Source organism: Triturus cristatus, chromosome 4_1 (assembly GCF_964204655.1).
Source record: "Triturus cristatus chromosome 4_1, aTriCri1.1, whole genome shotgun sequence".
NCBI classification, from domain to species: domain Eukaryota; kingdom Metazoa; phylum Chordata; class Amphibia; order Caudata; family Salamandridae; genus Triturus; species Triturus cristatus.
The window spans coordinates 657465398-657489056 of NC_140585.1; the positions used below are offsets into that span (position 1 = coordinate 657465398).

The window sequence follows — 23659 nt, forward strand, 5'->3', positions numbered from 1 at the left end:
ATTCATCAGGTTAATCAATGAACGCCAGGACTCCATCTTGCCTATTGGGTAAACAAGCAGCATGAAGGGGTCACAAGACAACCTCCAGCCCTCCACCAGCATCAATTAATAATAAAATAAAATAGGAGAAAGGATACCCAGCTCTGTTGCCGCAACCAACGTGCATGCCTGCACTGAGGAAGAAACCCTAACAGAACTACTCACTTCGGTAGTAAAAGACGGAGATACAAAGGCCTTTATCAGCAGATTTCAATTGCGTGCAGCAGCGCATTGCTTGTGTGTGTTAGAGACTTTAGATTTGGACTGACGGCTAATGTATTTATTTACTGTCAACAGTTAAAAAATAACAGTGCAGGCCATGACTCACAGCAAAACCCCTGTTATATGTCCGTTTCTTTGCACAACATACATACATTTTATTTCAAGGGAACACCACGGAGTAAGGGGCGATGCATGGGTCCTGATAAACAGTGCAGTGGGCAGAGCATAACACTTCTGTACTGAAAGACGTTTAACAAATTACATAGTTTGATAATATTGGCTTTTGAAGTTCAATCATTTCAAAGCAAGGTAGCTGATAAAGGTAGCACAGAATCCTATAAACATATCCTGAAAAGATACAACAGCCTTTATTAGGTGCCACTTCCCCCAAACTACTAGAAAAAAGATATGCACAAGCGCCACTTACACTCCGAAGTAAGACTGTCCATACAGGGATGCAAAACACGCCACCGTGAATGCTCGATGACAGAACGCCACTGATTCCCCGTGCCGGCCCACACCATCTTCAAAACCAACGCCATCATTACAAAGCCATGTCTGGTGGTTCTCAAAACACCTGCGACCGGGATACTACCAGACTGTAGACTAACAAGCGCAAAAAAGGGGGGAAAAAGACAGTAGGCCTTTTCTATCTATGCACCCAGGACCTAGAACATCTTTCCTGTTTCCATCAGGACCATCCAACACTGCTACAATATAGGAAAGAGTTGAGGTCATGCCTCTCTAAAGAACACTACATCACAATGCATTAACTGTCCACAACCCGGTTTTCTCTCCTTGATTTTATGTTTGTCTTTGACCATGTACAGCGCTCCGCTGTCTTGTGGCTAGTTTCGACTACAGAAGTACCACATACATACATACCATATACATTTGTTTAACAAAACCTAACATCAGGGTTATTATTACCTGATTCTAAGATAACCAAGCACTTGCGGTAACGGGGGTCTTAGTTGCAAACATTCCCAACAACATAGTCCTGCTGCTCACCCAACTACAGTACTTTCACATTACACAACTCGCTTCGACTTCAAACGTCGGCTGTCTTTGGAAGGCAACCATGACTCAACTGTAATATCTGTGTTATTCTGCACGTGCTGCATTATTACATCACAGCAGAGGTGTGTGGAGGTGAGCCATATTTCCATAACAATACACAACATAAACAACTAATAACACATGTTCACCACATGAACATGGGAATTATTGTACTAAATCAGCCCTAAGGACAATCCATTACAAACGTTCAAAAAAATTCCTCATCCATATTGGGAAACACTAAACAAAGCAATCAGTTTGTATGTAGAGCCTTCAAAAGAACATGAAATGTGTGGAAGGTTATACTAATCAGCAGTTAGACAAGACAATGCCACAGTTTAGAGGTATAACAGACTTTGGCAAACCATCATGGAACATAACGACGAAAGACAAGCGTAGACAAACCAAGGGTTAGATACACATACGCACCTATTGCAGAAATGATTGCCAAGCATTTCATTAGTACGGAATCCAAAGATTAAAGAGCCTCCAAGAAGCAAATCTAGAATTTTTAGTTGCACATTAAATTTCAGGTCTTAAAGATGAAGCAGCGAGGATCTTTGATGAGTCACCCCATAACATCCATAAGCAGAAAAGTCAGCTTCATCACTGATTGCACATGGCAATTGGTTGCAAACCAAACATCACTCAGAAAACATCTCCTTCAGATCTTGTCTCTAGACCTTGAGAATATAATCAGTTTAGTGTTCCACTTCTTCCCACAAGGGCCTGTCATATCTTCCTAACAAGGCAGCACTGGCTGAGAAGTAAAAAGTTTTACGCAGCTTCTTTCCCAAATACTCCTGCAAAAAAGGGAAAAAAAACAAAAAAAATATCAACATTTTTTTTTTTTTACCTTTGAGTGGGTTCCTATGGGATGTCCTCACATGGCCTGGAGGTCTGGGCGTGCTCGCCCTGCCTATTTATGGGCTTTTACTCTTTTAACATTTCAGGATACAGGGATTGTGTAGGTGCTTCATATTATGGTGGCAGCAACATTTTTTCCCGATGTGGCATTCAGATTGTCCAAGTAATCCGATTCAGTCTTCTGATCCAAGGTACCAAAATGGCCGATGGGAGAAAAAGCTTCCTCGGCCAGTCAGACCCAAGTATTTTTTATTTTTTTAACATTTTGGACCAGTGTAGGTCTGCGTACCTGGATCCATGGAGGATCTGCAAATTAATGGCCCAGATTGCTCTGCCCAACCTAGGCACCTTTTTAAATACTAAATTCTCAAAAACCACTGAATGAGTTTACCACAAAACCAAAGCCACTTCCTTTAGTAAAGTTTTACCTCCATGCCATATTTAGTGTAATTCAATTCAGCGTATTTTTCTGTGTCGGACAGCAAAGATTTCTATGAGAATTAAAAATGGAAATGGCACTTTTGGGACAATCCCCTATTTTCTTGGCCTCTGTTGCACGTCTGAACAAAACTTGCCATGAAGAATCAAAGTGGATGTACATTTTTACGTGCAGATTCATGAAACAGCACCAACGTTTTTAACAAAAGGAAAAAATGCCTTTCTATGGAAACTCTGACCTAATCACAACTAACCATTGACTATCGCTGCTTTTATATAAATATTACATTAGCAGAGTGGTTTTCAAACTTTTTATTACCACACACACCCTCACCCCCTCGGGAAAAATAATTATCGGGTCCCCCCAGAATTTTTCACAATTATTCTATTAAATTGACAATTTTTAAATATGTTTAGACTCGTTTAAACAGTACAGTTAATTTCGGTTACCGTTTTTAAAATGCAATCAAATACATGAGAGGCACACATGCTATTCTGGTCAGGTGAGACTTACTAACATGTAAAAGTATCCACAGAATAATTATTAGAAATGGGGGTGGGGGTTTTAGAGAATATTTGGAGATCCTTCCCTTTTGACAGATACTGCCAACTAGGATATAAATGACACAAGAGGTTAATGATGGCCCATTATAGAGCAGCTTACTGCTGCTTATGTTTTTATGCTTAAAAAAAAGCAATGTTATCAGCATAATGCTTCTTTTGGCCAGAGCCTGGCACACCCCTGAGATCATTAGGGGGAACCCACCCCTCAGTTTGAAAACCCCTGCATTAGCAGCACAGGATCCGTGAATTCTGCAATAATAATAGAAAAGAAAATAAAGTATTTACATTACTAATGCTGTTCCTGTCCAGTGTCTACAAATGGGCGTTGGCTGCACGTGGTGAGGTGGGAGCAGTGCCTGGATGAAAATCAAGCCCTATGGCCAACCTCCCCTCCCTGCAGCAGTGCATGGCTGAAGGTCATATGCAGTGGAGTAAGATGCCAGGGGAAGGTTGGGTGCAGGGCCTCATCAGAGGTTAGGCCTTGGCCTGACCTCGCAGCACACAGGCAAAAGGCATGTATAATGGGGGTTGGCCACCAATGGAGAGTTGGGGGCAGGGTCTGCCCACAGTCAACCCACTGCTGCACACGCTCAAAGGCAATGCACAGCGGGACTTGGCTGCCTGCAGACAGCTGGGTGCAGGGGCTCGCTGGAAGCAAAGCATTGCGGTCAACCTAGCTGTATACGAGCAAAGACTGTGCGCAGGGGTTGGCTGCCTGCGGAGAGTTGGGGGCAGGACCTTGCAAGAAACTACTGCTGAACACAGCTGTAGGTGTTGGTCGCCTGCGGAGAGACAATTGTTTTATCAACAAATTATCATGAAGGGTAAACAAAACCTAAGCAGTCGAATCATAGCCATTGTTAGCTGTACTTTGAAAAAAATAAACATGTAATATAAAAAAAAAACATAATGTGCAATGAGTCAGTGATTAATTTATACAGCTCAACCGGCAGTGAATCTAGGCCTGCTGCCTTCCCCTTATTTAGATGCAAAAGTTGCTCTCTTATTTCTCCCTCAGTGATTGGAGCATCCATTATCTTCCTACCTTCCGTTGTAAACATAGGAAGTCCTAACTTATCTAATCAACGCTTTAGGGTACCCCCCTTCTGATCGTACTTCCTCCGTGTATAATTCAGAGAAGGTGAGACCAAGCAAGCCTGTATCTCCTCTTCCTTATTTGAAATCTCTCCCTGGGTATTGATAATTAATCCCCCAATATAATTACATGGCCTCTCAGCCCTTGACTTCCAAGATAACAATGCTCCTGCCTTCTCTCCATACTCAAATTGTTGCATGCGTCCCGCTGCCCACCTCTCACGGCACTTTGCTTCTAACTTAATCTTAAAATTTAGTCTTGCCTCTGCCAGTTGTTTTGCTATGTTCTCTACATCTTGGGTGGGCCCTGTCGCTTGCTGTAATTTAACCTCTAACATCCCCACGTTTTCCTCCAAACTTTTTAATTCTGCTCTACCGAGCTTGTTCTTATCGAGCTTTGTATATGCTGTGTATATGCCTTGAAGGAATCCCAGATTATTCCTATAGGGGCTGAGTGGGCATTTTCTAAAAAATAACTCCTTTATTCTTTTTCTCAAGACGGTAGACACATCTATTTTTAATAGAATGGACCTTTTTAAAGTCCATCTCACGTTATGTCTTGCTCTTACCCCGGTTAATGTTACACAAACCGAAGCGTGATCCAAAATATGCCCTGGCATTATATTGACCTCTTTTAATCTCCCAGCCCAGACTCTATCCACTAATAAGTAATTCAGCCTGGAGAAGTGATTATATTTTTTGCTATGAAAGGTGTATCCGCATTTTTGCCCCCTTAGATATCTCCATGTATCAACCAAGCCCATTTCATATAACAAATTAATCACTGACTAAATAGTTCCAGAAAATAAATTATTGTTTAATTCAATTTATAAGGGGGAAGAGCAGATTCCAAGTTCATGGAGGGAAGCTACAATAACTTTGATTCTAAAACCCGCAAAGGCTCAGAGGAGTGCAGATTCATACCGGCCTATCTCCCTGTTAAATGTAGATTATAAAATCTATACTGGCATTTTGGCAGGGAGAATGGCAAAGGTAGCCCCTCAATTGATACATATAGACCAGAAGGGGTTCATCCCGAAAAGACAAATTGAAGAATTAACACTATCTTTGATCGGGACTATAGATCTAGCAATTGCACGCTTGATCCCCTTGGCAGTAATGACCATCGATGCTGCCACGGCATTTGATCGTGTTAGTTGGGGTTTCCTCTGGGAAGTTCTGGAATCAATGGGCTTTGGTACAGGCTATATTGTGACACTAAAAAAATTATATGAATGCCCCACAGCTAAGATCCTAGTGAATGGCTCCCTGACAAAGAGTTTTAAGATCTTAAGAGATACGAGGCAGGGTTGCCCGTTGTCCCCCCTCTTTTTTTATATTTGTATCGAGCCTCTGGCGCATCTTCTGAGGAAAGACGATCAGATAATCCCTATCCACTCACTCCCTTCTTGCAGTAAAAAAGCACTATATGCGGATTACTTTTTTTTTTTTTTTTTTTTTGAAAACCTTTATTGACATTTCAAGCAATTACACATATGGGCCTACAACCCCCGGGGCCGGCCGCTAAACAATCAGAATAACAGAAAGCGGGTCTATCACAGTCAGTACCTCGGGGAGCAAAATCTCGACACTAGCATACTCCCAGTCTCTGAACAGCCCAGATAGGAGACCAGGATAATAAAGGTTTACATTTTATAATAGAAAAGGATGGAAGGATCAGGTGCCAAACAGTTTCCCAGCAGCGAAAAATGGCAGGCAGAACGATGAACGTAAACAATACACAGCAGTCTATCTAAGCAATGGCGCTGAAACAGTAAGTTCAGGATGTGGAGGAATGACACGGCCATTTGCGCCTGCAACCCCCTGCCCCAAGACCCAGGAAACTCCACGGAAATTATGGCACTCCGGAAACAGCAGTGATTAACAACAAAGGAGTACTACCATACTGATCCCAGAAAAAGACAAAGAAGAGTAAGAGAAGAAAAGGAGGCCATAGAAAAAGGAGGTGAAAGACTAAAGGATCCCCCCCCCAACCCCCCACCCTGCACCTCTGCAGATGAGTACGGCCCCCCCCCCCAGCAGTGTGCCTGTCACCCCGGAACCAGACCCGAAATATAGAAGAACAGAGAAAAGAAGTGGGAAAAGAGCCCCCACCAGACGGGGGGGGGTAGAGAGAGTATTAATAAACTGGAGGAGGGCCTGCAAAACACGCCCCCGGTTTCTCCCTCCCGCACCACACGGTTTCCCATAAAGCATACAATAAAGAACACAAAATCGACCCTGTCAAAGAGGAGTAAGGAGCATTACGCACTTGGTACACTAACAATTATGCCATGAGAGCACACAACTCCCGAGCCCGCCCGCCGAGTAGGTGACCGCCTCGGAAGGGTCAGCATCATCCTTGGCCACTCTTTGCAAACCCACCCATGCATTCCCCTCGTCCCAGTGCCATGTCCAATGTTACCAGGAAGAGAAGTGTCCAATAAAACTCAGGAAGCGACACACACAGGTAGGGTAAAGGGCTCTGAAGATCGACACAGTCAGCTCTAGGGAGGATCATCTTTCCCGATGCCGAGCCAGGATTTACACTGCACACCAGGCCCAGGAAGGCGGAATCAGCCAGGGCGGGCGACCGTTGCTTGGACGTTGCCTGGGTCGTCGGAGACCGCGCACGGGACAAGGCCACCCCCCCCCCGCTCAGGTCCGAAACCTCCGGAACAGACCAAATCCACAGCCAGCTGATCGCACGTTAATATACTGTCCGGAGAGTCCAGGTGTGCACTATTCACAGGGGCGGCCACGAGACTGTCCCCCCGTGCGCGGTGTGAGAAGTCCCAGTGTACCTGGGGATAGGCAGGCGGCAACTGTTCCGACGCTGATGTCACTCCATCGAGCTTGCTCCCCAACACCCAGGCTCCGTGAATCAGGGTGGAGTGAAGGGCACCGAGAGCCTCGAGAAGGTCGCCGTACCCCAGTACAGCTCCCGGCGCTCGCTCCGCTACGCTCCTCAGAGTCACACCCTCCCAATCCTGCTGCAACCCAGTGTACAGGATGGTGGACTCTGGCATACCAAAATGGCCGCTGGGTAGGTCCATCCCAGATCGGGACCGGGGCTCAGACACAAGCGCCTCGGGTTCCATGGCACTGGTAACTGGGTTCCGAGGGCAGGCAAGCAATGTGTCCGGTGTGTGGTCACGGGCCACAGTCGTCCCCACCACGGACCAGCGCCCGCGAAAGTCCGGGAGCAGCCCGCAGGAATCGGGACAAGTTACGGGCGGCGTCCGGGCAGCTCACCGGCGAAGGCTGAAGCAAACACCGGAGAGTCCTGTAGTTGCCACCTCAGGCACGCACTCGTTCAGCTACGCTTAGTGGTAGGATCGACCACGGCGAAGCGCAGTCCGACATTCGCACCACTCCGGCAGTCCGACCCCACCCAGTCACCAAAGGCCGTTGTTGTTGCACTGCCGCCCGGCCACGGCGTTCACTCGAGATCCTGGCTCCGGGGCTGCACAGGCCGCAAACTTCAGACGGACATTTCTCCGGCGGTACCGCTGCCAGAAACTTCGGGGTCACACGGCCGGTTGCCGCTCGCGTTCACCAACACGGGTAGATAGCGCAGGCTAAGGATCTCGTGCAGGATATCTGTGCGGGGTGTGGAGGTTCACGGAGCCGGGAGCCTACGCTGCCGTCCCGGTCGCCATCTTGGCTCCTCCCCATATGCGGATGACTTGATCATTTACACCTCAGATCCGTCCTGAACATTATCAAGGGTGGAGCAGTTAACGAAAGAATTTGGGGAAGTTTCCGGATATTTAGTGAATATTGCTAAAACATAGGTGATGAGTTGGAACCTGGAGGGTTGGGGAGGTAGAGTGTGTGAAGAGATAAAATATTTAGGGGTTATCATAGTTAATCAAATTGATGAAATTCAATTGCGGAATTTAAACAGGGTGGCTAAGGAGGTTGATAGGTCTTTGTCCAGGTGGAATAGCTTTCCATTAACTATCTATGGGAAGGTTAATTTAGTAAAAATTTCCCTCTTGCCAAACTGACATACCTGTATAATTGTATTCTTTTGAAATTCCCCGAGGATACAATTAACAAAATACAAGGAAAAATAACCATTTTTATCTGGGCTTCCCACGGAATACGGCTCGCCTGGAAAAAGCCAAGGCGCCGTCTTGAGAAGGGTGGATTGGCCCTCCCAGACCTTAACCTTTACTGTATGGCATTTCAATTAAAAAACGTTCGAATGCTTATTGGGGAGCCCCACCCATCCACCTAGGGAGTCCTATTAGGGGAAATGATTAATGAGTTTTGGACAACAGCCTTTCTATATAAATTTGGTGATCAAACGTTTTTCAAAAAACGTAAGGTTGAAAGTCCTAAATGCAGCATTAATTCTTTGGTGTGCAGTGAGGAAGATGCTAAACATAGGATACTACTCGGATTTTGCACCAATCTGGGACTCCCCAGGGACTCCGAAAGGCCTGACAGATGGATTGACTTTTCCTTTGAAGCAAGCTGGGCTGTCTAAGTGGGGGGACCTGATATCAGCAGGTGATTTGCTGCCCTGGGAAGTGTTGAGTGCGAAAACTGGTAACAGATTATCCAGATGCAAATATGTTCAGCTCATGTCATGGTCTTTAACAATCTCACAAGAGACAGGCGGGCTATGGGACTTTGAGACCGCTATTCAGGATGTACGGGTAAAAAACAAAGAAGTCTCAAAGTGATATAGGCAATTCTTGGAAGCAGAGGAAAGGAAATTGGAGACTACATATGCTATTTGGCAGGATGTATTTCAGGAAGAGAATTTACACTTGTTATGGATGGACTCATTGAAATTATTATATTCAACAGTTACGCCTGCAAATTTTAAAAGACAGTATTTCTTTATAATAAATAGGTTGTATTGGACCCCTCAAAAATTGCTACGTTCATGTCACTGCTTGTTCCCAGATGTAACAGATGCAATTTGCCAAAAGCCAATGATGTACATATCTTTTTCACATGCCCTGTAATAAAGGATTATTGGAAGGCTGTAGAAACTATCATAAGAGACATCCTGGTGGAACCCATTATCCTGACAGCGACCTTAGTACTTTTAGGGGTAAATCGTGATTCACAAACTACGTTAGATAGTAAACAAAGGGGTTTGATATTCTATCTGTTGCTGTTGGCCAGACGTGAGATGTAAACATTGGACATATCCTGTGCCTCCACATCCTACAGGTTGGTTAAAAGTGGTTAAGCGGACTAGCAAAATGGACACTGATTGTAACTTACTAAGGACGAGAGACATTTGGGAGGACTTTATAAAGTGGTCAAGTTAGTACTAAGATATAAAACAGGGCCGTGGTGAAATAAAATAAATCTTTCCATAGTCCTAGGATTACACCAGATTATGGTAGCTTGGGAGGTTAATTTCCCCCTGGAAGCGATAAGAGTCTTTTAAGAGGCTCAGGCGAGGGAACGCAATGAACCACAAGGTAAACAAGGGTGCCAGAAAAACGGTACAAGACTTGCAGATTGCCATGGTGATATGAGGACAAAAAAAAATTAAAAATGTGTCATTCGTATCATGTTCCTATACTGCCATGTAGAGGGTCTTGTGATATTCACAAACCTTCCTTGCCTTCGACCTCATTGTTTATGTTGAATTTACCAGAACTCCTCGATGGAGATATTGGATCATATTACATAGACACCTGTTAAGTATCCAAGGCAGCGGCACAAGGAACAAATGAATCAGCATGGGAGACCAGAAGGAATCCTGCAATACAGCAAAAAAGCCCTGAAAAAGGGGACAGCTTTCCACTACCCATCCTGAGCGAATAACAACTTGGAACAGAAAAGGGAGAGCCAATTCTGTATCAAACCTCTGTCTTTGAAACTACCCTATGGGATAGCGATATACTGAAGGAAGTGGGGTGCTGCAAGGGTTCCAGAAATTGTACATGGTAAATGGTTCCACAAATTGGACTTGATTGGAAATAGCAAACAGAGACATTTGGGGGAAAGAAGAGATTGTTACACTAGAAGAGCTTAGTAAAGAATACAAACAGGAGCGGCACATGGTAGGGAAAAGAGGCGTAGAGTCAGTGGACGACTGAGAAAAAAAAAACTGTACCTGCCACTCTCCACCATCGCGCTCTTCTGCACCTCTCCACTGCAGGCACGGGCTCCTAGACTGCCCTGCGGCCAATCCTGGAGCTGCTCTCATGCATGAGAGAAGCTTCAGGGTTGGTGTGAGCGCCATGAATTTGCACTCACAGATAGACTGTGAGCCTCTGCCTGCTGTCTCCAACCCGGCAACGCAGCTCGGGTTGGAGAGAGCTTCAGTGCACATGGCGGTTTGGCCGTCCCGAGTGGGCCGGCCAAACCGTCATGCGCACTGGTAACAGTGATCACCAATCCAGTATGGTCATCCCCCTGGCCCGCCCCCAACATTTGGCACAAGTCAAAGTCACTGGTTTTAAACCCGTTTTATTATCGTTTTATATTTCACGTTTAGAGGAGGAGCTGTCGCTGTGAACGAATATATTCAGCTTCAAGATGCCCTAGTAATCTATTCACTTAGAGGTACTGAGGAAAAACTCCTCTCCACTCAAACATAGATTTCTGACAGAACATTTGCCCGAAGAAGCCATATCAGTCATTTAAAAAAGAGAATAAATAACTCACCAAATATGGTAGTCAGAACAAAGCTGAGCTGGGAAAGAGATACAGGTCCATTTCAGGAAGGATAATGGGCGGTAGTGCTGACTGTCTTCATCAGAAAAGGATTTAGACAAGTTGAACTGAAAATCCTTTGCAGAGCTACTTCACCAGGGAGCGGCTGGCTCTTTGCAGAGATACTTCACCAGGGAGAGCTGGCTCAAATCGGGGAGAGGGGGGGGGGGCTGGGAGAGTGCTCAAGGGATTGGGGCAATTAATTTCCCGCACACCATCTGGAAATGTCCACAGCTGATGCCCTTTTGGTGAGCAGTGGTGAAATGTCTCTCTGACCTCACTGGCCTTGCTCCAACCAGAAGTACTAAAATGAACATATTGGATATTTGGGGAGATGTGCCTTTACAGAAACACTCAATACTTTTGATAGTTTACGACTTATGGATGCAAGACGGAAAGTGGCCAGAGAATGGGGGGTAACAGCGTAACCGGATTTAGAAATGAAAAAAAAAAAAAAGATATGGGTTGGTGTAAGTTGGTTGAAAAATATGTTAATGAAGGTATAGGATTCCCACAACAATGTAAAAACACAATAGAAATCGTACCGAGGAATTTTGTAGAGGCAACAATATAGTGGTCAGACATAGATGGGGAATAATGTGTTAAGCATTGGGGGTATGTCAAACACAAATATGGAAGTGCAGGTTAACGGATGTCTCTCAAGACAATGCAACAGTTAACTAGAGCTGTATATTGTATATGCAGTGGTTGTTACATTCCCATCTGTGTTTGATGAAACCAATAAAAAATATTTTAAAAAATAAAACCTGTGTTGCATTTCTATCCTGATACTCCGGGATACTCCATGACCTGAGATTGGACTAACCTGAAACAAGGTGCCGCCGTAGAGAAGCAAGAAGATGCTGAGTTACCACAGAAGTAGTTTATTCACTTACAAGATGATTCCAGCTACCCGTTCCAACCACTGTCCAGTCCTTGCCCAGCCCAACAGTACACCTAAAATCCATGATGACCTACCTCACATTCCAAAGCGCAAAATCATGACATCACACAGCACAAATACCCACATACTACACACATACCTTTTCACACCAACTTAAACATTCTCTTTAAAAAGAAAATAATTTCAAACATGAAAACAGGTTTTCTGCAGGGGAAAAGCAGTTAAATAAGATGTTTTTTAAAAAACAGAATCAGTTACATTGCACTGAATGGTATATGCAAAAAACAAAATGAAAGAAAAGTACACCTACTTTTATCTTACATAATGTTACAAATAAAGAGGAACTCTCACCTCCTTACGAGACCTTCTAACATCGCCCCACGCGACAATAACAAAATAGCACTCTCCAAATTCTGATCACCTGCTGCAAAAAGCACCCAACCTTTCATGCTAGCATTGGTGGTAAGGACCGATTTTCCAAAAGGGTTACATTTCTCAACATGGGAGCCAAACTCAATTTCTCTTTCACTTCTTTGGATTCACAGACACCATCCCATACAAACTCTGCACCCTCCTGAGAGGTCTCCTCATTCTTGCACATACTTCAAGCAAAGCCTTTCACAAACTTGCTGCAGTACTCTGCTATTCCCAAGAACTGTATCAGTTCTTCTTTATAAGATGGTGAATTTAAATTAAGTATTGAGTTGATCAAATAATCTTTGGGAACACTTCTTTCCCCTATGATAGCGTGAGCCAGATGGTCAATGGAATCCTTTGAAACTTACATTTCACAACTCTTACAGTAAGATTAAATTCACCAATTCTCCATAACACTTGTTTCACTCTCACATTATGTTCAACTATATCTTTTCCAAAAATCAAAATATCATCTTGATAAATTCTTATTCCATCAAGACCTTTTCAAAGGGCAATCTCGCATATCTGAACATCCCAAAAGGAGTGATGAAAGCAGTAAAGTCTCTGGAGTTTTCATCAAGACTAATCTGACGATATACTGTCTTTAAATCAATGGTGTAGAAGATATTCGCATCTAACAATATCAGAAGTTGAACAATGGGTACCTGTCCACTACCACACTCCTGTTGCGCTCTTTAAAGTCAACACACAGACTTAAGCTTCCATTGGCCTTTCCAGATGCCACCACAAGTGCCAACCGTTTTGGCCCTTCAACTTCCTCAAATGGAGACGTTTGAGCTTCTACAATTCTAAACTCATTGCTTCTTTTACAACTATTGACACACTCAAATTGTGCAGTTCTTCAAAATGAGGTTAGGGGGAGAAGGGAAACAAGTCTCTTATTGAATGCCCTCACACACCTAGCAAGGTGTCATGCTTCCGCATAGGGCTGTGCTCCTCGTCAGGCCAGCACCGCAATGCCTGACGGGCTCCCGCGGAGGGGCTCTTTGCCGGAGATCTTTTAAGAGACAGTCGTTTGGTGCATGAGGGTGAGTGAACTGTGTAGTGAGTGAGTGTGAAGGGTGGTTAAAATAGGTTTAGCACTACCCTGAGGGAATTAATTTTATTCACGGGGTGTGCTACCCTAATTAAAATGTGTGGGCCCTGTTTGGATATACAATGATCCACAGGGTCTAGTACGTGTGCGTGGTCGACATGTTTCTTGCCGGTTGTCCCTAGAGGGTCACTCGGCAGTTCTTCAGGACCGATTTTTAAAGAGTAAGTGCTCCAAAACTCTTACACTACTACAAGGCCGGTGCCGCAAAAAATATTATATATCACCAGCTTTGTAAATTCAAGATCCAAGGAATGTGAAGGGCCTAGAAGGAAGAGACCTGCAATGAAATAAAACAAAACGAGGAAATCACAACTTATTGAAGCAATTAATCTCGCATGGTACGAAGGACAACAATAACCTTCATGGTGTCATGGTGCTCATGCGAGTTCAAAAGTTCCACGTCGTGCAAAGACCGTGGACAGAGTGGTGCAAGGGGAGTATTAAAAACAATAGAGCCTCAGACAGCGTATTGTGGTAGGTGACGAAAGAAAGCATGAAGGCTATATTGCCGCAACGGTGAGAATAGTAAACATGCACATCGGTAAACATTATGCCCTTACACCAACAACCTTTTTTAGGCAGAGGCTAGGGCAGGGGCAGAGGAAAAAGTAGAGGAGGCAACAATCCTCAGAAGCAGGTGCAATGGCAGGACCAAGCGGACCTAGGGCAGATGGAACTCAGGAGCCACAGAGGCAAGAAAAATAAATTTTCAACATCTCCAATCGTACACTGGACCAGACCGAAGAACGAGTCCTTCGGAGGGGTTTGGGGTTTGTGCCTACACCCACAACGGACAACTTCAGAACCCATTGTGAAGTCCACGACCTCTTCAGAAAAGTGCGACTCCGGAGTTTCTTTAAGGACCGAGCCGAGCCCACCTGTAATGACACTGGTCTACGAAGACCATCAACTTTCACTCCTACTACAGCTATGGTACCACCTGAAGAGCTGACTTTTGAAAAAGCTGTCCTCAAGGATATCAATTCTATAAAGACCAAAGGAGCCTTCTACAACACATCACGCTTGGAAAATGAAGCCATTAGGAATTTGGCTAATGACAAATCCATTACTATAAAAGAAGCAGACAAAGGGGGAGCAATCGTCATCATGTCCACCACGTACTACAGATCGGAGTGCCTACGGCAACTGAATAACTCCAGGTACTACGTCCCCATGAGAGAAGATCCAACTAAGAGACTTATCACCACAGTGAGGTCTCTTGTAACGAGTGCCTTGACGCAGGGATGGATATCCAAAAACAAATGAGAATTTCTCATAAATGAGAATCCTCGCGTACCATACTTCTACAGGTTACCCAAAATTCATAAGGGTACCCTACCACCGCCAGGGAGACCCATCGTGTCGGGGGATTGGGTCTGTCCTGGAACCCTTCTTGCGATTTTGCGACCACTTTTTCCGACCAATGGTACAAAAGACCCCAACATTTCTACAAGACACGAGGGATGTGCTCAACATCATAGAACTTCAAAACAACGAGGGTCCCATTCTGGACGCCTTGATCACCGTAGATGTGGAGGCCCTCTACACTAACATTCCCCAAGTGGATACACTAGAGGTTGTAGAAGAAACACTCCGCTCTCACAAATGGAACTCCCTGACACCCATATCATTTGTCATGGAATGTGCGCACATCGCCCTCACCGAAAACTACTTCCAATTTGAAGACCAAATCTATCACCAAATACAGGGCACTTCGATGGGGAGCACTTTTGCCCCCAGCTTGGCATGTCTCTACATGGCACACTTTGAAGCTAAGCACATCCTCGCTAACACCAACATTTACAAAGACAACGTTGTTCTATGGCGTCGCTATATAGATGACGTTCTGGTCTTTTGCAAAGGGGACCTCGACACCATACCCCTATTTGTGTCATGGGTCAACAGCCTCAATCCATTCCTACGCTTTACTGCCAATACATCAGAAAAAGAATTACCGTTCCTGGACCTACTCATTAGCCGGTCTTCCATAAGGCTGACTACAAAAACCTACAAAAAGCCTACTGACAGCCATAGTCCTCTTCTCTTCAGTAGCTTTCATCCCAAAGTATTACGGAACAATCTGCCCTATGGACAATACCCAAGACTCAGACGGAATTGCAGCAAATTGGAGGACATCAACACACAGGCCGTTGAACTCTTAACCCATCAAAATAGACGGAAATACCCTATCGGGTCTGTAAAAACTGCTTGCAAAAGGGCACGAAACACCAACAGGGAGATACTCCTTAAAACCATTGAAAAAACAACCACCGATCAAATAACCTGTGTGACCACCTACACCCCTGAATCAAATATGATCAAAAAGATCATAAAAAAACATTGGAAACTGTTGGATATAGGCGACGCTCCGGCACCACCACCCAGATTCGCATTCAAGAGAACAAACAATCTAAAGAATCTCTTAATCAGAACCAGAACAAGGAAAGAATCCCCTTCCACTAACCGACACTGGAACCTACCACCGGTCATGGGCCATTACCCTTGTGGGCAATGTATAGTGTGCCCGCTCACAAAAGCCAGTAAATCAATCACTCTGTCAGATGACCTAACCTGGGTACAAAAGACACACACCAATTGTAACACTCGAAATTGTGTTCATCTGATAAAATGTCCATGTCAACTCATGTATGTGGGCATGACAACTCGCCCCGTGAAGATCAGAATCTCCGAGCACCGCAGTAACATTAGGTGCAGGAGGGATAACACAAAGATGTGTACTCATTTCTTAGAAACCAATCACACTGCCAATGATATCAGCTGGTCCATTCTTGAATCATACCCCACGATCAGCAACGAAGCCCTTTTTAGAAGGGAACAAAAATGGATCTTTAAAATTTCCAGCAATACCAACGGTCTGAACGATGACATCCCATGGGTGGGGTCTTGAATAACACATAATGGACCCCTAACATACCCAGTTTAACACTGCCCTTTGTCAAAACTAATACACCATTACAATATACTTGAGGTGTTTCACTTTGTAAAATAGCGCATTGTAAAATAGCGCATTCTAAGCCTTCGATTTTGCGGGCTGTTTGTCTGTTTTAACTTCTAATCAGTCACAAACTCATAGCGGTAATTAAAACGCACATATTAAAACGCACTTTTTCTTGCAGCTACACATTGCCTTTTTAAAATCGAGTGCACTTCCAGTATCACTAATAATCATTACTTTACCAGGCTACATAGATACCTTTGCTCCCGCGGACTTGTCCGCCTGCATGCTCCTAGTAGCCATTAAAATGACTATTGAGGGTTGTTATACACCCAAGATGACCGACTATCGCACCGGTCTAGTCATTTACCTCGTCACTGTCTTACGCTATTTAGTTTTCCCGGCGGGATTGCCTTCCATGGGAGCCAGAGCCAGGGTAGGAGCACCGCTAGTTGCGCGCCCCCCTCTACGTGAGTACCTGGACCTCAACGACTCAGTTATCTACTACCGGTAAGACTGCATACCAACGGCTCTACGTTGAACGAGCGAATTTGGGTAATTGTTTGTTTTTATTCCAAGGTGAGCAACAAAGCGCTCACAAGGCAACCCCGTCTACCCACGACCCCACAACTGGGGGTGAGTAGACTCTTCGCATGCTAACTTAGCCGAAAAAAAAGTATTTAGAGCCCGCATGCGAAATCACAAGCACTAGCTCCCCCCCAATGCAGGGACTCTGCATCTCAATCGTAGCTCCTTACCGAGCTCACAGCGCATTCACCAGGCACAATGTTTACCGATGTGCATGTTTACTATTCTCACCATTACGGCAATATAGCCTTCATGGTTTCTTTCGTCACCTACCACAATACCCTGTCTGAGGCTCTATTGTTTTTAATACGCCCCTTGCACCACTCTGTCCACGGTCTTTGCACAACGTGGAACTTTTGACCTCGTATGAGCACCATGACACCATGAAGGTTATTGTTGTCGTTTGTACCATGCGAGATGAATTGCTTCAATGAGTTGTGATTTCCTTGTTTTGTTTTATTTAATTGCAGGTCTCTTCCTTCTAGGTCCTTCACATTCCTTGGATCTTGAATTTACAAAGCTGGTGATATATAATATTTTTTGCGGCACCGGCCTTGTAGTAGTGTAAGAGTTTTGGAGCACTTACTCTTTAAAAATAGGTCCTGAAGAAATGCCGAGTGACCCGCTTGGGGCAACAGGCAAGAAACATGTCGACCACGCACACGTACTAGACCCTGTGGATCATTGTATATCCAAACAGGGCCCACACATTTTAATTAGGGCAGCACACCCCGTGAATAAAATTAATACCCTCAGGGCAGTGCTACACCTATTTTAATTACCCTTCACACTCACTCACTACACAGTTCACTCACCCTCATGCCCCAAGCGGCTGCCTCTTAAAAGAACTCCGGCAAAGAGCCCCTCCACGGGAGCCCGTCGGGCATTGCAGCGCCGGCCCATGGAGGAGCACAGCCCTATGATGAAGCATGACACCTTGCTAGGTGTGTGAGGGCATTCAATAAGAGACTTGTTTCTCTTCTCCCCCTCACCCCCTTTTGAGGAACTGCACACTTTGTTGTCTCTCATGTTCCTTGAAGCATTGTGCAGGACCTCGTATAAAAAGCTCTAGGTTCCTCTTTTGGTTTCAAACACTCAAATCTTTCCTACAGACAGGCTCAGCAACACCAATCAGGCGTATTTTATCAGCATAGCCTTTCATAAATCCAAGTTTATTCTGAAAAACCAGTGGGAACTCTTGTCTTATTTCCTGTAAAAATGTATCATTGTAAACCTCATGTATGTTTACTTCATGAACAACATAATTCTTTTTCAACAAAAGAGAAGGATTGCTATTAGGATCAAGCATCATCCCAGAATCCCTTTGAAGGAACAAGCTTAAAATACTGTACCCTTTTTGTGAAACAAACGTTTTCACTAGCATGCCGCTGCTTATATTCTATCAGACCCATAAAGAATCCAAATTGTTTTATCGCCCCATCACCATATGCACACAGTCTGAAGTCTGTTTTTAGTAACTTGACTTTACCTTTGAGCCTGTTATAGAATTTGAGACAAAAGGGATTTTAGCTCAAGAGTAAAACAAAACCGTTGTACTGTCACCATCAACTCATATCATCCACTGGATTGATTCGTTCACCACAACAAACCTGCAATACAATCTGCCCCCACTCTCACAAACCTCATTTTCCACCTCCTATTCATGGTCTCTAGATTTCTTTGTCTTGGATACACTGCAAAGAGTCCTTTCTTCTAACAAAAAGAGCATGCTGCTTTGAGAGCTGGGCTCAAACCTTTAACCCAGCCCCTGGACTCTGCCTGCTGTCATTCCTACCCCCCAGTCCCTCCTCCCCCAAGTGGTGCCACCCTAGTCCTGGACCTTTGGAAGTGGGACAGAAAGTGCTCTGCCCGCCCAGCTGTTGTCTTGTAAAGCAAAACCGACACAGCGCAACACATCTCCTTGCAACCACACCAGAAACTGCTGCAGCGCAACGCATCCCCAATACCAGATCTTGCTTTACAACTCTGTATCTCCTCGGAACCGGCGAAATACATCTTCCACAAAGGCCTTTTCATCAAAAGTTGATCGTTGATATAGGACTCAACATCGCAGCCCCACAGCTCTTCAGAACCCCCGGTGCGCGACACATCTTCGACGCAGGACTTCACATCGCAAGCCCGTTGTCAGCGGCATCCTCAATGACAATGCAGGACTCCGCAACTCTGCAGCTCTTCGGAACTGCTGCTGGGCGACACATCCTCGATGCACGATCTCACAACACTCCTCAAACCAGGATTAAAGGTATTTTTGTTCAGCGGGCCTAACATGGTCCCTGTATCCGGCCCACGCTCCATCGCAGTGGCCTGAACTTGTGACTTTGTCCCGATCTGGTGCGACCAGATAACCACTTTGTGCTTCTAGGCACTATTTCTACCTAAAACTTTGAAATTGCAGTACCTCATTTCGACCGATTGGATTTTTGTTGTTTTAGTGTCAAATAATTTATTACATTTTACTCTATTTTTCTAAAGTGGGATTTGTCTTGTGTTATGTTCTCACTTTATTACTGTTTGAAATGCTGCATAAATACTTTACACATTGCCTCTGTCGTGTAGTTCCTATAAACCTATATAGGATCTGCACGTTTAGACAACATACACTGTGGGATTGGTGTCCAGGCTGATTACAGACACCCCCACCAGGTATGTTAGCCTGTATACTAGCTAGCTCACAGTGCCACTGCAAACTCCTCGTACCAAGGAGAGAATAGTTATTGGGAACTATCTAACATGACAACTCTGTCCCATCAGGGATCGTGGACGCAGTACAGTACTTTTTGCTCAGTCACTCGTGCTCACTTTGTCTCAGAGAGAAACACAGAATAAACAGTGGGGACGTTTTCAATAAGCATTAATTGAACCAGCGCCATTCTAGTGTAAATTAGGTGTGCTGAAACAACCATAAGACAGAAACAGATATACATGATTAGAAGCACCAACAGAGCAAAAGGATGGTAGATCCCTACCATCGTACTAAAGCAATGAATACAGATAAGTATATAAAATACATGACAATAATAAATGCGTACTCCTCCGATGCGACCCTAACTAGATGCACCTAAGTGTACCTAGCATGTATGTAGCTGTAGAGCCAAGAATCCCTCTAGGATAAATGCAACCCCATCACCTGAAGTGAGAGACTGTAGGACCCTGTCTTGGTCTCAAGATGGACACCCCGCGAGGGATGTCAGACCACTGCGAGCTGGAGTGCCTGCGTGCAGGAACCTCAGCGTCTTGTGTCAGTGTGTCAGCATGGAAGTCCTTTTTCTCCTCTCCCTGCCTCACCAAAGATATGGTGTTTATATACCCAAAGTGGTACCCTCAGGGGATCTACCTTGCTGTGTCATGTCGCACTTAGGATGACGGAAGGAATGACCTTATACATAGTTATTATGCAGGAGATGATAGTCCTGCTGAGATTCCAAGAATCCTCATGCGTAATGAATGAGGCTAATTTTCGGAAAAAAACCCATGTCACTTAAGCAGTACCATAACTAGGCAAAAGGCCAATACGAAGAACCGTTATGCAGTGTAATGTTACGGGAAATATAGGTGAAAGGTCTGGTTACTACCTGATCCTATATCGGGCACCTGCATGAAACATAACACCTTTAAGTTAAGCCTAACAAGCTACCAGCAGGTTAAGCACAGATTAATTTGGGGTTTGCTTGTGTTTCACCCTGACAAAGACTGCGGTTCCTGCATGAGTAGGGTTCCACCCAGTCAACCAGTAACCCAATTTCCAACACCAATTTTGTTATACAGACTTCAAACTCATTAAGATTCAACGCATTATCACCTGTAACCACTGGAAAATGATCAAATAGTTCTTGACCTTCAGGGCCTAATGTAAAAAGTAAGGCTGGTTTCCTTTCCGAGCTTAATGATGTACCACAAACGTTTGCATATCTTTCAAACACTTTCTTCCACTTTTGCCATTTAATGAGTGAAAACCCTGGTGCTACTAAAAGAAAATGGAAGAGCAGTAGCATATTGAAACTTGCCAATAGGTACTGAGAAAAATAAAATAAAGAGAAATGGAAAAAAATACATAACCACTGGCACTCAAAGGGCATGTCCGAAAAGGAACTAAGGTAAAAGAAGGTGAAATAAGGTTAAGAAACTACTTATAACTTCCAACTCAAGTCTGCTGTCCAATGAGAAGTACTTTCCAACTTGAATCTGTTGTCAGTTGTTAACTACACAGGTTCCTCTATCTTCCCTTAGAAGAGAATAAAAAAACACAGCCAACAAACGTGACACAACTCTCTCTTAGACATTCCCACCAGGAAGTTCCTTAACGAGTTCTCTGGAAATAGGCTCCACAGGGATGTGTGTGACTACAGCACCACTAGAAGGGAAAAAACTGTAATCTCTGACATCCGCTTGCATCGGGGAAGCAATTGCAGAATGCAGTCACTCACAGTAAGCCTCTATTTCACTGATGACAGAGTAAGAACGTGGGACACTCTGTTCTGTCTTGACACATTGTAGAGGGGGGGGACGGGGAGCTATTAAGAGGAGTAGGCCCAGTACTCGTGCTCCCAAAGAACAACGTATTCAACACTAGGGGGTAGCTGTTCCTGAGGTGATAGCTAGGAGAAAAGATAGAGTAAATGTCCCACGGCTGGCTGTCGTACTTCAACCTTAGGAACAGCTACCCCCTAGTGTTAAACACTCTGTTCTGTCCCTTGAGCGAGGCAGCAAGAGCACAAGGCACACGTAGTCTTATTCATCGGGCAGATACAAGCCTCTCAGGCACTGCACCCGGGCCTGCTTTCAAAAGCATGAGATACAGATCCTCACACGCTTGTGCTTGCCAAAAGGCATCAACGTAAATTCACCAACAATAAATAATGGTTCGCAGCACCAGCGAAATTAGCACAGCTTCTATTCTCAGTATCTAAGTGCAACCACACCTGAAAAATACAGTGGCACTGGCAGAGCTTCTTTTACAAGTCTCTCGGAAACCAACTGCCAAACTTAGAGAGGGCACTTTCTCCAGTTGCATTAAAGATCAGAATAGTACACAAACAAAGCTAAAGGCTTATCCTATTAGACACAGTTGGCCTCCTTAAAAATAAAAACAGTAGAAATAAAACATGTATATAACCCAGTATGGGAGATCCTACCGAAACAGCAAATGCAGGAGCGGAAATGCAATCCTTCATATGACAGCTGGCGGTGTTGAGACCTTCCATTAGTATCCCACCCTCATCTCCAGTGAAACAAGGTGCAGCGGTAGAGAAGCAAGGGGACGCTGAGCTACCAAAGTAGTTGTTTATTCTCATGCAAGAAGATCCCATACATCCATTCCAACCGCTGTACAGCCCTTTCTCAGCCCAATAGTACCCCTACATTCCATGATAACCTAATCCACATTCCAGCTCCAAAGATCACATCATCACACACAAGTACCCACATATTATATAACCTTAATACAGCTTTCAAAATACTCAAGCAAAAACCGCAATCTTGGTCAGGGTGAAACACAAGCAAACCCCAAATTAATCTGTGCTTAATCCTCTAGTAATCTGTTAGGCTTAATTTAGAGGCAATGTGTAAAGTATTCATGAGGGGGGGTTGGCTTACGCAGCCAAGACAGAAGACACGTTTTAATACAGAACCGCAGTCTCTTCCTCCATCCCATCACATCCTGACACCCTAGGCCCCTCAACGGCCAGACATCGCCTTCCCATACCCCCTGCTGGCTACAGCAAACTTTTCACGTCCCCCAAGAGCAGTCGGGTCTGGGCATTACTGCACATGGACCAAACCCGCCTTTACAAAGATGACGGATGCCCTTTCCCAGTGAGCCACCGTCCGTCCCTAGGGGGCTCTAACTGATCGGGTGTGCCCCACCGATGGCCACCTCTGCTCTCCTGCCCGGATCTATCACGGCGGTGATACCTGCAGAATACTCCCAGAGGGCGGATCGCCTGCGAGACCCAGCTGACCGCAATCCGGTCTTATGGTTCTGATGCCCGGGGCTACATGGACGAGCATGGCCTGACCTGTTCTGTACTCCGGCGTGCCGCCTTGGTGCCAAGAGGGACGAAATGTCTGTTTGTGGCGTAGCCCTCACTCAGTGACCCCAGAAACACCAGATCCTCCTCTACACGCAACCGTGGAGTGGATGGGACTTTGACCTGTGAGTCTGCCTGGGTGAGACATGCAGCCGGCGCACTATTGCTCATGGATGTTCTGCCATGAGACCCCGTGCCGCCTGCTGATCTTAACCTTGCCACCAAGGAGGTGAGCTTGGGGCCGTGGGTGGAAGTTGACTGGGTATGGCCGCTTGCACCGGCTACCGGCCCTTTGAGACTGGGATTGCCTACTACCCGAGGCTGAGGTCCCCCAAGCCCTTGATTTCCCATTTGACTGTGCCCTGATAACTCGGTGCGGCAAGGACCGAGTGAGACGTACTATTGCTGCCTGTGGCATGGACCTTATGCCTGGGACACCTGGCCCACCAGATCCTTCTCTTCACACTGCCGAGGAGTGGGTGAGACTCGGACCTGTGCAACTGCTTGGGGAAGGAGTCCAACTGGCCCCCCCATCGCGAGTCCCCATCCTGCCAGCTGATCTGGACCCCCTGCTGAGGAGGTAAGCTTGGGGTAGTGAGGGGATATAGCCTGGGCATGACCGCTTCCACTGGCTTCCGGCCCCTTGGGAC

At 45.2% G+C, this 23659-nt stretch overlaps 1 protein-coding gene across 7 annotated transcripts in view; it reads right to left on the minus strand.

The window, feature by feature from the left end:
* PPHLN1 (periphilin 1) overlaps window positions 1–23659 on the minus strand; it is a 578487-nt gene that overhangs the window by 85005 nt on the left and 469823 nt on the right. The window lies entirely within an intron of this gene.